We start from the raw sequence: 16,084 nt of genomic DNA on the forward strand, positions 1-16,084 counted from the left end.
CAGCAGAGATAAATTCTCCCTCGTGTGGGGGATCCTGTTTAAAACCTCCCACTCCTTTTTGGATTCAAATCTCTTCTCTCTTCCTCCCTTCTCTCTCCTAAGCAACTGGGGAAAGCGAGGAATGTCAGGGACTACAAATTAGAGAGTTGTTTTCTATTCTCTGTTTCCAGAAGCTGCTCTTGTCTCCTCCCACCCACGCTGTGCTTGAGTTCCCCCTGGTTTCTATACGGCCGGAGATAAGGTACCTTCCTCCACACAGATGTGTAGATTAGCTCTAATGATGTTGGTTTTATCTCCAAGAGCCAAGGAGATAAAGCAACTTATTGATGTGAAGATTCAGACGTCTCCAAATGGAGCACACGGCATGTTCTAGAGAGCGAAAGGGAGTGGGAGGCTGCTCTTTCTGGATAATATAGTGGGGGGGGGGGTCCTACAAATTTTCTGGGGGTTGGGAAATGCCTTTAATAGGCAAAGCCACCTCTTTCCGCAGTAGAGAAAACAGAAGATGCTTTCGCCAGCACACTTTGTAAATACAAATATAAATGCCGCATGTATTTCTAAGGGCATGTACACACTGGGTGATGCACATTCAAGTGCTGGATGCAAGGCACCTTTTTGGGGTGCTGTACATCTCCATGCCTCCCCTGTCCCAAAACTATTTGTTGATCTAAAGAGAATTCTGCTGGAAGGGTTACAAAATCTATCCCTGGGATATCTCAGTTGGCAGAGCATGAGACTCTTAATCTCAAGGTTGTGGGTTGTGGTTTGAATCCCCTCAACGGAGTGAGCTCTCGTTGCTCTGTCCCAGCTCCTGCCAACCTAGCAGTTCAAAAGCACGCTGGTGCTAGTAGATAAATAGATACCGCTGCGGCGGGAAGGTAAATGGTGTTTCTGTGTGTTTTGGTTTCTGTCATGGTGTTCCGTTGTGCCAGAAGCAGTTTAGTCATGCTGGTCACATGACCCGGAAAACTGTCTACGGACAAACACCGGCTCCCTTGGCCTGAAAGCGAGCTGAGCACCACAACCCCGTAGTAGCCTTTGACTGGACTTGACCGTGCAGGGGTCCTTTACCTTTACCTGCGCTTGCTAGATACCTGTATATGCAGAGGGTACTCTTTCGGGTCACCTCTTTTGGGGCCAGGCCTACCAACACTGCAGGGCTAACCATGCTTAACTTGCCTATGAATGAAATGGGCACAATATAAAGCAGTTCAGCAACTTAGCCTCCTCTGTATACCAATAGATACCCTCTGTTTATCAGTATATCGACACACCAATTCATTGAACAACTTGCCACGGGTGGATGGGTCCTTCATTGGTCACAATTGTCGCCATCTTGCGTTGGGGGTGCTCAGATTCTCCAAGTCCATAAGGACAAACTAGAAGCAGAATTTTTGAGGTAGATTCTCATGAAGACGTTCTCGCCAGCCAACTCAAAGCGTTTCCCCCTTGATTTAGTTTATTGAAGAGGGATCCATATTTTCAATAGCTCTTACTTTTGTTTGCTTCAGAAAAAGCCTTTACTGCCCCTGATTTCCAAGCAATGCCTTTATCTTCTTTGGAGGGAAAGAATGAAAGTATTCTCCAATATGCAGCAGATACATGTTTGGGGTACTGGGAAGGTGGAAGATACAGTAGAAGATACCTTTTGCATTGTACCTTGTATAGAGATCTCAGAGCTTGCCTTTTGGGATACTTTTTGAGATCTACAGAAGGTTGGAGCCTGTCTGATATTACTTGTGACCTACTGGATGTTGGGAAATTTCCATTCCACCTTAAGGAGCAGACATGGAACTGTTACGTGTCACATGTCTGTTTACATTCCAGCACTGTTTTGCTGGCATTAGCGGAACTTCCGCTGTGTTATTGCTTTTGCTTTTGACTCTCTCACCGAGAAGACAAAGAGAGAGACATGTTTCTTTGTCCTGATTTATGATTAATAAATCCATAGTTGTAGTATGCTTCCACAAGCCTCACACCTATTCTGTGTGCGCAGTTTGCTCTGCTGATATAGTGTGCCCTGGCTTTGAAGCCCAGGTCGCTGATTTACGTCGGAGCAGAGGCCAATGGGTCTTCGCAGCAGGACGGCTGGAAGGAGAGGACCCAGCTGGGGCTAGCCAGCTGACCTCGCGACCCTCTGCATGCTGACAGGTAGGCCACAATAATGATAACAAGAGTTTTATTCTTTGTACCTCACTCATCTGACTGGGTTGCCCCAGCCACTCCGAGAGGCCTCCAACAAATTAAAACACAGTAAGACATCAAATGTTAAGAACTTCCCTATACAAGGCTTTGATGCTTTTGAATTATGGTGCTGGAGGAGACTCTTGAGAGTCCCATGGACTGCAATAAGATCAAACCTATCCATTCTGAAGGAAATCAGCCCTGAATGCTCACTGGAAGGACAGATCCTGAAGCTGAGGCTCCAATACTTTGGCCACCTCATGAGAAGAGAATCCCTGGAAAAGATCCTGATGCTGGGAAATGGAGGGCACAAGGAGAAGGGGACGACAGAAGACGAAATGATTGGACAGTGATCTCGAAGCTACCAACATGAGTTTGACCAATCTGCAGGAGGCGGTGGAAGACAGGAGTGCCTGGCATGCTCTGGTCCATGGGGTCACGAAGAGTCGGACATGACTAAACAACAACATACAGGGCTGCCCTCACATATCTTCTAAAAGTCAGATAGTTGTTTATTTCCTTGACATCTGATGGGAGGGCGCCACTACCAAGAAGGACCTCTGCCTGGTTCCCTATAACCTCAGTTCTCCCAGTGAAGGAACTGCCAGGAGGCCCTTAGAGCTGGACCTCAGTGTCTGGGCTGAACGATGGGGGTGGAGATGCTCCTTCAGGCTACAATACAAAGAAAGTGGCCAGATTCACAATAGCAGCTTAAGAAAATCGCCACAATTTTCTAAACATGTACGCCATAGATTGCAAGGAGGACCATTCACAATAGCATTTTGTTCTAAACGTTAGGTGCGTGTTCGTCCTATATAAACAGAACACTCTGAGGCAATTCTAACTAGACCTCCAAAAAATGAAAAACCACTCATCCATCATTCATGTTTATCTCCATTCAAGCTGTAAAAACCTGGGTGTAGCACTCTTAACTTCTAGACTTTAAAATGCAGAGCTACATAAGAACTTAAGTGAAGAGGTTTTTATCTCATCGTCATTATTCTGAGACAACAAGCGATACGTGGGATAAAAGAATTTGGGGGCATTTCAGGATTGCAGGCAAATCCTAGCCTGCAGGAGCCACAATGGAAAGCTGCATATATTTGTGAGTTAAAACTAGGTCACCACAAAAATAACGCTGAAATTATTTCCGGGGTGTGTGTGTGTGTGTGTGTGTGTGTGTGTGTGTGTGTCAGATTAGTGCACAAGTGTGACTTCCAGGGTCTACTAGAACCTCAAGGTCTACCTCAACTGGAGCTCAGGAGGAAAGACACATCCCTAGAATTTTAGCTGGTAATTATTTTATTATTTAGACAGCTTAAGAGGGGGTTGGTTAAGTGCTCTGTGCATTTTCCTAAATATAAATAAATAAATAAATGAGGTGCTTTTGAACATGTGGCTCAAACATGTGGCCCAAATCTGTTAACAGTTTCTGAAAAATGAACTCCTGACTTTCTGCTCCTCCTCACAAACTTTCTTCAATTCAGTAGCCTAGTTTGCAGGGGTCACTGGAGCGAAACAACTTGCAGATGTACCACAAATTGCCCAGGGATCTAACAGTAGATCCCAACCAACTGCCTGCCCACAACTGGGCTGGCATACTTACTGAAAGTTGCAATGAATGTCTACTTTGATGCGGAATCGGCTTTTTTCATCGTTGATTGCTATTGGAAATGGCTGAAAAGTAGCTACCCCTTGACAGTGCAATGGGTTGTGGTCAATGTTGGCTATACAGAGGCCCTGTTGGTGGTGGCTCCACTGGGGGTTGTCTGGTTGGCTGTGAGCTATGAAACTGTCTTCTTGGTGGTGTCCCCCACATTGGTGGAATGCCTTCCCTAGTGAGGTGCCCCAGTCTCCCAGCATGGGACCATTCCTGTTACCTAGGCATTTGATGACTGAAAGTTCTATGCATGGAAACCCTGAAATTATTAGCTTGAGAGCAAGTCATTAATTTTAGGTTTAAACTGTTTAAATAGTGGTTTTAATTGTATTGATATGGTTTCCAACCTGGGCTCCTTTGTAGGAAAGTGTGAAGTATAAAGCAATTACATACTAATACTAATAATACTCATGGTATAGATATTAATGGGCACAAATAACTTAGGTCATCTAATTTCAGTGAGTCTACTCTGAGTAACACTTAGTTGAATACAACCCATAATCTCCATATTTGGGGGCGAGTACCTCCTTTTCTTTCTAAATTAGTTTTTCAAACGTTTAAACATGTCAGCAAGGCAATCTGTCTCTCTTTCTTATCGGTACAACAATAATTAGAAAAACCCAACATGTTGGAAACTAATCTTGTAATTTTCCTTTGCTGCATCAGCCTTAACTGCTGTTTATGTTAACTGCCACTGTCATAATCTTCTCGCCCACAGTCTCATCCGGCTCAAGACTTTGTCTGAGCACAAGACACGTTGGCGCAAGGACCCTTCGTGTCCTTAAAAAGCTGGTTCATGCCCATAAACAGATGAACAAGGAACTTGAAGGCATCGCATAGGCATTGGGTTGGCCACTGTGAGAACAGGATACTAGATGAGAGAGACCTTTGGTCTGATCCAGCAGGGCTCTTCTGATGTTATTGTGCGCACTCCAAATTAAAAACATTGAAATATACTCAGAGTCGCAAAGTGATTTCATGCTCTTTATTCAGCTCATAGTCGTGAGGAGGAATAAATAAAAGTCCCCTCAAAGTATCTGCTTTATATACATTATTTACACAATGGGCTGCACATGATTGGTTAATTCTGGAATTCTACTGTAAGCCAATCAGGTTGTGGATTCACTTATATCTGGAGCATGATTGGGTGGTTCCTGCCAACCAATCATACTGCTGCATTGTTCTTGGACCAATCAGACGGCTGCATTCTGAATCCTATTGTTCTAGGACCAATCAGACGGCTGCAATTTGGATCCTATTGTCCTAGGACCAATCAGACTGCTGCAGTTTGGATCCTATTCAACTCAGTACATAACAAACATAATGCTAAATCAGATTATGGCTTCGTGTGAATGAACACAGGGTGTGTTGCAAGCACTGGAATGCAACTCAGTTTGTACTGGAGGCTGTTGAGTCTACATGGGGAGAAAGCAGATAGAGAGACGAACCTCTAAGCTTCCTAGGCTGTCCTTTCGCCCATACCCTCCAACACTTTGAAGCCAAATTCCAGGACGCCACTTTCCCAGATGCCATCTTCCCCTTTTTTATCGCGTGAGGACTGCGGCCATTTTGATTGCACACTGCAGCTCACCCCCCACAAACAAAAAAACACATTTCAAGGGTGCAGCGGCCAGAAACATGCAATTTGGGGTGCCACACAAGGGAATTCATGCAAGATCACAGGGAACATGGCAGAGGGCCTTCTCAGTAGTGGCCCCCTCCCTATGGAACACCCTCACTTCAGATGTCAAGGAAATAAACAACTACCTGACTTTTAGAAGACATCTGAAGGCGGTCCATTTTAGGGAAGTTTTTAAGGAATGATGTTTTTATTATATTTCTAGATATGTTGTAAGCTACCCAGAGTGGCTGGGGAAACCCAGCCAGATGGCCAGGGTACCTTTGGAGAGGAAGCATCTGAGAACAAAGACAAGGCACAGTTCTTTGTATTGTCACCTTAGTTAGCTAGAACTAGGATATTTCTTATCAAGTATGTATTAACTTTTTATTTTCCCAAACTTAAGAGTTCCAATGTGGTCATAACCAAGGGTGAAGCATGCTCCTGCCACCAGGGACAGAGTGATTGGTTCAGCTTTCAGGCTGCGTGTTTACCCTGCGCACATATTCCAAGAGGCTCCTTGAGGTCACAGTGGCGTTGCTCCTACCCCAATTAATAATAATAATAATAATAATAATAATAATAATAATAATAATTTTTTGTATATTCTGCCCTTCCCAGTTCAAAAGCCGGGCTCAGGGTGGCTAGCAACAAATTTAAAACACTTAATTATAAAAGCAGCATAAAATACACTATAAAAAGAAGAAGAGGAGGAGGAGTTTGGATTTGATATCCCACTTTATCGCTACCCAAAGGAGTCTCAAAGCAGCTAACAATCTCCTTTCCCTTCCTCCCCCACAACAAACACTCTGTGAGGTGAGTGGGGCTGAGAGACTTCAGAGAAGTGTGACTGGCCCAAGGTCACCCAGCAGCTGCATGTGGAGGAGCGGGGAAGCAAACCTGGTTCACCAGATTATGAGTCCACTGCTCTTAACCACTACACCACACTGGCTCATGAATAACAATAAAATTCAAAATTCAGAAATCAATTTAATTCTGCTGCTGGTGCACTTGCTGCAAGCTAAGTTGCAGATTGACTTAGAGCTCGCAGCCAAGTGCATCGCCAAAACCTGGGCTCGCGATTTGCCTTGCTCCAGACGAACCATGAGCTGCAGCCAAGGTTTGTTCTGGGATTTACAGTTCACCCTTTTCGTCTGGAGGAGATAAACCATGAGTCCAGGTTCAAACATGCTACATCAAACTGTGGCCTAGCTCGCTACAGCACAGGATCTGGGGGCGGGGGGAGAGTGCAGCAACTGTAATCTCCCCTTTAGGAACCGTAGCATTTGCGCTGAGCCATAGTTTGCCTTGCCGTGCCACCTGAACCAAGGCAATGTCTTGCGCTCAAAACAAAACAATGGACCGGATGCAATTTCAAGCTGCCTGATCAACAAAAGGGCTAATAATGTATTGGCAATATTTATGAAACACTATCAATTGTTTCTTAACTCATAAACAAAAGCCATATAATACATGAAAGAAGCCACAAATGCTTAGAATGGTGTGTGACCACAAAGAAACAATTGAAGTTGCTGGGATAATGAACTGTAGTACACTTTTGAGTGAGAGCTGATCCACAATCACGCTATGTACCTTTGGGGACTGTTAACCTGCTGATGAAGAAATATCGTTGACGCAGTTCATTATCCCGGAAGAACGGTTGTGTTTGCTGTTTGTTGCTGCTGTGCTTACAGCACCACCCGGCTCCAGTTCATTCTCAACCAAACTTTGATACAGATATGAACCTCGGAAAGGCTTTCTGCCTCAACTTCAGCCCTTCTTTGTGGTTACTCACCATTCTATGCATTCCTGTTGATGGAATATTTATTTGACATCTATTAGTACTCACCTGGAGTACTGTGTTCAGTTCTGGGCACCGCAGTTCAAGAAGGACACTGACAAACTGGAACGTGTCCAGAGGAGGGCAACCAAAATGGTCAAAGGCCTGGAAACGATGCATTATGAGGAACGGCTAAGGGAGCTGGGCATGTTTAGCCTGGAGAAGAGGAGGTTAAGGGGTGATATGATAGCCATGTTCAAATATATAAAAGGATGTCACATAGAGGAGGGAGAAAGGTTGTTTTCTGCTGCTCCAGAGAAGCGGACACGGAGCAATGGATCCAAACTACAAGAAAGAAGATTCCACCTAAACATTAGGAAGAACTTCCTGACAGTAAGAGCTGTTTGACAGTGGAATTTGCTGCCAAGGAGTGTGGTGGAGTCTCCTACTTTGGAGGTCTTTAAGCAGAGGCTTGACAACCATATGTCAGGAGTGCTCTGATGGTGTTTCCTGCTTGGCAGGGGGTTGGACTCGATGGCCCTTGTGGTCTCTTCCAACTCTATGATTCTATGATTCTATAGTTCGCGACTTCTTCCATGTATTATATGGCTGTTGTTTATGAATTAAGAAACAATAGTGTTTCATAAATATTGCCAAAGTGGTACCTCTGGTTGCGAATGGGATCTGTTCCGGAGGCCCGTTCGCAACCTGAAAAGAACGCAACCCGTATCTGTGTGTCTGTGTGTGCACGGGTCGCGCTTCGCTGCTTCTGCGCATGCGTGTGGCATCATTTTGTGTGCCTGTGCATGCACGAGCGGCGAAACCCAGAAATAACCCATTCCGTTACTTGCGGGACGCAAGCTGAAAATGCACAACCTGAAGCAAACGTAACATGAGGTTTGACTGTACATTATTAGCCCACATGTTGCCTTTTGTTGATTAGATTGTTTCGTATTGTAACACAGGGGATTTTCTTTGTCTGTAATAAGGGCAGCAGGGGACGCAGGTTAAACCACAGAGCCTAGGACTTGCCAATCAGAAGGTTGGCGGTTCAAATCCCTGCGACAGGGTGAGCTCCCGTTGCTCGGTCCCTGCTCCTGCCAACCTAGCAGCTCGAAAGCACATCAAAGTGCAAGTAGATAAATAGGTACCGCTCTGGCAGGAAGGTAAATGGCATTTCCATGCGCTGCTCTGGTTCGCCAGAAGTGGCTTAGTCATGCTGGCCACATGACCCGGAAGCTGTACACCGGCTCCCTTGGCCAATAACGCGAGATGAGCGCCGCAACCCCAGAGTCGGTCACGACTGGACCTAATGGCCAGGGGTCCCTTTACCTTTACCTTTAATAATGGCAGCCTGACAACAGGGGATGAAAAACCCCATGCTCCATTGAGCTGAACATGGCAACTTCTAGGATGTTCTTTTGTATGCTAACCAGAGCGTTGTCCCAAAAACTTATCTCTTCTGCAATTATTTTATAGTTTGCATGCATCTTTCGCTACCATTACTGGACTAAGTTATATCTCGATTAACTTAGGATTTCCCTCAACATTCAAGGGTGAAGAAACATTTTAAATGCAGAAGGAGAGGTAGTTCTACACGCCTCCCCCCCCTTTTGCACTCGAACGTAAAAAGGTAAAGGACCCCTGACTCATACATATATTTTATTTCCTGGTTCCCAAGTTTCTAGCATGCCATGGAAGAAGAATCATCAACATCATTTTCTCCTTCACTGGAGATTTTTTAACAGAAGCTGGATGGCCATCTGCCAGAGATTCTTTAGCTGTGATTCCTGCATTGCAAAGGTTTGGGCTAGATAGCCATTGGGTTCATTTCCAATGCTACAATTTTATTATTCTATGGCTGCACTGCATTTTTCAGTACCTACAGGGAGCTGGTGGCAGACATGATCCTAGTTCCTCCACCACCATCTCCTCTTCCTTTCATTTTAATTTTGGACAGGGTTTTAGAAATGCGAATGTTCCCAATCCGTCAGACAGAGACGCATGCTGCTCACTGTTCTTTACTGAGCTTGAAGTGCAACGACCAAATGTCTGTACATGGCTTCCCCCGAGCAGAAGGCTGTGTGGGCAAGTCTTTCGGAACATAAGCAAGGACCAGACAATTGTCAAGACAGTGGAGGGAAATAAAATGTGGGGAGGGGGAAGAAAAAGAAGCACAAGAGACTCCAAAATGTCTGCTTCCCTCTCTCTCTTCTCCTGTCCCTGACCCCTGACCAGCAAATAATGTTCCAGTTTGTTCATTCCACACAGTCAAGCTACAGAGGCAAATTATTTATGGCAAGAAAAGAGCAAATTACTGTATTTTTCTGTGTATAAGAAGATTTTTTTGCTTAAAAAATTAGGCAAAAGTTGGGTGTTATCTTATACATGGATAGTGGATGTAGAGGGGAGATGTGCAATTAATGGCAGCAGCAAGCAGGAGATCGGCAGCGGCGATTGGGCGTGTGATTGGTGGCTGCGGCAAGGCCTGCTGGTGATTGGCTGCAGCTGCGGTAATTGGGCAGGCGATTGGCGGCTGTGGCAAGTGGGCGGGTGACTGGGCTGTTGGTGGCAGCGAGGGGACAGACAATTGGTGGCTGCAGTGAGGTGTGCAATCGGCAGTGGCTGTGGCAAGCGATCGGCAGTGGTGGGCAGGCAGGTGAGTGACTGGTGGAAGTGACCTCCCCCTCCCCCCAAAAGCTAAATAACTTAATTTCTTAATTTTGGGTTTTAAAAAATAGGGATCGTCTTATACATGGGAACGTCTTATACACGGAAAAAATACGGTATGTTCACTGGTGATACATACTACTAAAAGCTTGGGGCACAAACTGGATGAAGTTCAGTACAGTGGTACCTCGGGTAAAGAACTTAATTCATTCCAGAGGTCCATTCTTAACCTGAAACTGTTCTTAACCTGAGGTACCACTTTAGCTAATGGGGCCTCCCGCTGCCGCCACGCTGCTGCCACGCGATTTCTGTTCTCATCTTGAAGCAAAGTTCTTAACCTGAGGTACTATTTCTGGGTTAGCGGAGTCTGTAACCTGAAGCGTCTGTAACCTGAGGTACCACTGTACTTCCATCCCCCACCGAAGTCCTGAAATCTTTGACTGGGTTGTGTCCTTGGTATCTACAACAATGGGCAATGAAATATAATCAGACTTCTAAGTGGTTTAAGAAGTAAAAAGGCCAAATACACAAGCATGAAAATATAAACATCCATATCCAAAATACCATATTTACTTAAATCTAATGCTTACCTTTTGGGGCCAAATCACGCTGCGAAAATTAAGGTGTGCATTAGATTTGATGGCGTATTTGACTCGAGTAAATATAGCTAACAATAAAACAATCCCATTAAGACAATACAGCACGTAGAACAAGAGACTTGGGTCGAGAGACCGGTGGAATCCCTGCATAAATAGGTGTGTCTTCAAAAGCCGGCGGAATGCCAATAGAGATGACGCCTCATATTTCCAGAATACTGGTGTCACTAGCAAAAAGACTGCTTCCGTATCACACGTGTAGGATTGCACTGTAAGGCTGTAATCCTACGTGCACAATTCCTTTAGAATAAGTCTCATGCAATCCAATGAAACAGAGGAGATGGAGGGGAGGGATGGTGCTGCATACATGGCCACCTGGCCACCTACCGTTAACTGGGATGTCAAGGGGTGGGGTGGTAGCAAGGTTAGGACAGTTTGGTCACAAAGATTGGCTCTGCTGGCGCAACTGAGCCACCATGACCTCTCTGCCTTCTGCCCCACCATCCAAATATGAAGGAGCAACACCACTGCTGGGAGGAGATGTCCGCAGCAGCACCCCTCTCCACCAGCCATTCCTCCTACCCAGGAAACATGCATACAGTGTTTGTTCAAATTCCTGCTCCATGATTGCAGTCATGGGATTGTTGTCTATCACATGACGGTGTATGTTTTGACTCCACAGAGTGGGAAGTGGCGGAGACAGGATGTTTGTGTTACTGTGTTCCGTGAAGTGGGACTATTTTCCTTTGTTCTTTTTCTCTTTGCTGTCTGATGCTAGAGAGAGGGGGAGCCATGTTATGTTGCAGTGCTCCGTGTGTGTTTATATGTAAATAAAGTAGATTAGCCAAAATGCTAAGTTGCTGAGGTCTGTCACATGTATGCTGCGAAGACTCTTCAGATCCCTAACTGTGCCGGTGTTGGTTGGCATCGGTCGCTGAGAGGTTCGGGCTGAAGAAAGATTTGAAGCTCCCGAACGAAAGACCAGGAGGGAGGGAACATGCCAGTCGGGCATGTGTCTCTGCCAGGGTCCTCCTGGAGTGTAGGCTGAACTCCTGACAGTGGTACCTCCGGTTGCGGGCGGGATTCATTCGGGAGCTCCGGTCGGATCCTGAGGTTTTCGCAACCAGAGGTGCCTGTTCTGCACATGCGCCTGGTGTGGTAGAGTGCTTCTGCACATGTGCGCATGGCGAAACCCATAAAAATACTTCTGGGTTTGCCGCTTGAGTATCCCGAAGGATACATAACCAGAGGTGCTCGTAAGTAGAGGTACCACTGTATTACGCTTACATTTTGCTTGGATCGACCACAACCTGGCCTTATATGCACGCAATGCTCATTCCCTATGCTCAGCCAAAACACTTCTTGCTTTGTCGGACCTGAAAGCCGCAGAGCAGGCCACTCCATCAACTGGGGCACAGGATCCCCTGACTCCGTTCACTTCCACCTGCACAGACCGTAAGAAGCACCACATAGTTGCACGAAAATGCAGAACTTTATTAAGACAAGACAGCATACAGCATGCCGCACCGACAACGGTGGGTGCCGTCGCATCGTTGCTGACCGTGTGCAATTCAGAACGCAGACCAACTTGGACAAATATTGTGAGTCACCTAATAAACAAATGCCAAAAGCAAAGAGCATTTTATGGCAGCGACAAAAATAATATTGAATATGGGTAGGCAATATTCACTCAGCTCTAGCAGGAACACAGGGAAAGAGACAGATGGGTTAGAGTGCAATTCACTAAAATTTAATGGGACATCTGTCAATCATTGCAATTAACTACAGACTGAACCCACAGATTACAGTTATAATAGGTACTCTCTGTTCTATGGGAGTTTATTTCGAACAATGTATGTATGGTTAGGTTTGTACCATTATAAGGAATTGGGGGGGGGGGTCTTGTTGTGATTTCTTTTCTCTTCTTCTTTTTCTTCTTCTTCTTCTTCTTCTTCTTTTTACAAAAAGCTAAAATCAATTTAAACTCAGTTTCCAATGAAATAAGGATTGCCACAGAGCAATGTAATGTAGTGTCTTGGAAGTTAGTTCAGTTGCACAGAAAAGGCTGCACTCGACCACGGGGTGAAAAAGAAAGGAAATTGTTAGTGAACAAAAAAAAAAACCCAGCCCTGTGGATTCCAAAGCAAGAAACTGTAGTCGATGTGCTGAAGGTAAATGTAAAAGCAAGAGAATGAACTGAAAATGACAGGCCTGCCACCATTAGATTATTGCAACTTGTGTGGTTTTAAGGTCATGATCCTGCACTCCCATTTGGCATTGGGAATCCTAGGGCAGGGTTCTGGAGCCGCATGTGGCTCTTTTACACCTTTGCCGCGGCTCCGGGGCGGATACTAGCGAGGGGAGGAGGCGCATTGTGCGCCCCGACACTCCCCACTGTGGCGGGCGCTGTACTGGCTGTGACGTCGCATGGGGGCGGTGCGTGCGTTAGTCACGCACCGTCCCGACGTCACCTTCCCGCCCGCTGTCAGATCGCGGCTCCGGAGATATATTTGTTTTAAATGTCGCAATGATTTTGCGGCTCCCAGGTTTTTTTTCTTCAGAAACGGGTCCAAGTGGCTCTTTTTGTCTTAAAGGTTGCAGACCCCTGTCCTAGGGAAATGGTTTTTGCTTTTTGGTGTAGCTTTATCATGAAACAAGGACCCATACCTTATTCCCCCCCCCCCCCAGCGCTTTCTTTCATAGAATTCTTTTTTAAAGTTTCAAAAGTAGTTACAGAATGCCTTCAAGAAAGCACTGCCCTGGAAGAAACAGGAAGCTGATTTCTACCAGACCACACTATAAGCAGTATATAAATACTTTCATAAAAACAAATAAATGCGAAATAGGAATTCGTTTGATTACTTTGGTTGGGCTTACGCACACACACCCCCATGCCAGAGAGACGGGTGGAGAGACCGAGAAGTGCCTCTGAGCATGAACAGATTGCCCTTCCTCACCAGCCAACCCCATCTCATTCTCAAGCTTTCCTCCTAAGAAAGGTGCCTTTCCATTGCAGGCGTTCTGTTTACAGGCTGTGGGCAAAAACAGATGCTGTGACAAGAAGAGGCACAACTTTTCCAAATTCAAACCAGTCCATGAGCACATGTGAAATACCACAAAGCACACCAGGCTTGATTTGCTTAATGGCCTGCCAGAAGTACGAGGCCTACTGAGCAGCGCAGAACTTGGATGCCCTATGCAAAGGAGGCTCAGCGGTTGCTATGGTAACAGGACAAAGTACTGCCACACAGGAGACTGGCACTTGGGCTCCTATCTTCCCCTTGAAAACTATCAGGAGTTATTTGTTTGCTTATCTTTATCCTTATTTATTGGGAGAATTTATATACTGACCTGCGCAGGTTCATAAGCAAACAGCAAAAGCACTAAAAGTGCCTATGCATACAACACAGTCACATCATCATCGCACAATAAAACCATCTGTGTTTAAGTACGTGAAAAATGATTCCAAAGTCTGGGAGGCTAAGAAGGGTTTTTGCCTAGAAGATATCCCATTGCAAGTCCGGCTTGTGGGTTTCTCATATGTATTCAGTTGGTTGCTGTGAGAACAGGACGCCAGACAACTTGGGCCTTTCGCCTGAACCAGCCAGGCTCAGCAGCTGAAAAGGCCCTTACTCTGGTCCCCACTTGCTTTCTCTCTAAGGTAAAGGGACCCCTGACCATTAGGTCCAGTCGTGGTCGACTCGGGGGTTGCAGCACTCATCTCGCTTTATTCCCCAAGGGAGCCGGCGTACAGATTCCGGGTCATGTGGCCAGCATGACTAAGTCGCTTCTGGCAAACCAGAGCAGTGCATGGAAACACAATTTACCTTCCCACTGGAGCGGTACCTATTTATCTACTTGCACTTTGACGTGCTTTTGAACTGCTAGGTTGGCAGAAGCTGGGACCGAACAAAGGACCTCACCCCGTCGTGGGGATTCGAACCGCCAACCTTCTGATCGGCAAGTCCTAGGCTCTGTGGTTTAACCTACAGCGCCATCTGCGTCCTGCTTTATGTCTAGCCTTCTTCTAATCCAGGAGAGGAGCATTGGAGAGGATCTCAGCAACGAGCATGCCAGCTTGGTCCCCTCTCCCTTCCATTGCCATTGCTGTCCATGACATCTGTCGGAAGCACAGACTTGTAAATGTTCTCTGTGCAATGGAGAACTCTGGGAAATAAGAGTTCTGCGTAGCACAGGAATCCTCCATGAGTGAAAGCTGTCTCCCTGCAACTCACAGAAGTGATGGGGACCAGGGATTCCTGAATTTCGAGAACACCCAAAGCAGGTTTCGGATGACAGGGGCACCAGAGAAGGACCTCTACAGAAGATCTAAATAGCCAGGGTGTTGGACTTTCTTCAAGGTACCTGAATCCCTAGCCATGCTAAGGCTTTAAACATCAGAAAGGAGACTAGAAATCATCCTCAACAAAGAGCGTTTGAAGAACCAGACACCATTGATTTGCCACCTGGCTTGTTTTGTACTTATTCTGACAGCTCCCCTCCCTGCCCCTACATCTCCGCACAACAGTTTCTTTTAAGTCGGTTTCCTTGCATAAATCAATTAGCACATGCAAATGAGCATGCATGCCTGAAGGGGGGGTTGCGGAGGCGTCCCCACCCCACCCCACTGCCCATTTCCTCTAGGAAGGATGGCAACTTATATCCACAAGTCAGCTTGGCATGCCCAGAATTGGACCTATGATTCTTGAATCCCAGGCAAAGTTTGAAAAAAACAAACTGTGCCGGCTCTCAGTAGAAAGGAGCTAAAGGTGAGAGAGACAGATAGTGCATGATTAGACAAAATTGGCAGGATCGCTTATTTTCTGATTCCTCCACTCTAGGCATCGTTCGGTGCCAGTTTCCTGTAGGGCTTAAGCTGGGAATAATGAGCATAAGGTAAGATAGTATATCCAAACCCTCTTCAGGAATTCAACTCCAACCCACAACAAAAGTTTGAAATGTTGGGTGGGGGAAAACACTGGCAGCCATGTATTAAAAAACGAAAAAGATTTATATTCTGCCCTTCATAATAAGATCTCAGAGCAGTTCACAGAATCCATAGCCTTCCACGTATTGGGACCTGAGCTTGTTCAATTTCAAGATGGGCAGTGAGAAAACACAGCCCCATCGTTCTGCCCTGACATTGAGGTCCAGCGCTGAGCGCCTTCTGGCAGTTCCCTCACTGCGAGAAGCCAAGTTACAGGGAACCAGGCAGAGGGCCTTCTCAGTAGTGGCACCCGCCCTGTGGAACGCCCTCCCACCAGATGCCAAAGAGAACAACTACCAGACTTTTAGAAGACATCTGAAGGCAGCCCTGTTTAGGGAAGCTTTCAATGTTCGGTGCATTACTGTATTTTAATATTTTGTTGGAAGCCATCCAGAGTGGCTGGGGAAGCCCAGCCAGATGGGTGGGGTATAAATATATTATTATTATTATTATTATTATTATTATTATTATTATTATTATTATTATTATTTCCTGTGATTAGTGCCTTGGTTTTGGAGATTGCATCTAACCAACTATCTGTCCCAGCTAAAAAGGCGATGGGTCCACCAGCTCAGAGGCAGAGCAAACG

General features: G+C 45.8%; 1 protein-coding gene across 1 annotated transcript in view; it reads right to left on the reverse strand.

Annotated features, from left to right (window-relative positions):
* Window positions 1-16,084, reverse strand: part of LBHD2 (LBH domain containing 2) — a 57,391-nt gene that overhangs the window by 25,351 nt on the left and 15,956 nt on the right. The window lies entirely within an intron of this gene.

This window comes from Podarcis vaucheri, assembly GCF_965113315.1.
Source record: "Podarcis vaucheri genome assembly, chromosome: 1".
Taxonomy (NCBI): domain Eukaryota; kingdom Metazoa; phylum Chordata; class Lepidosauria; order Squamata; family Lacertidae; genus Podarcis; species Podarcis vaucheri.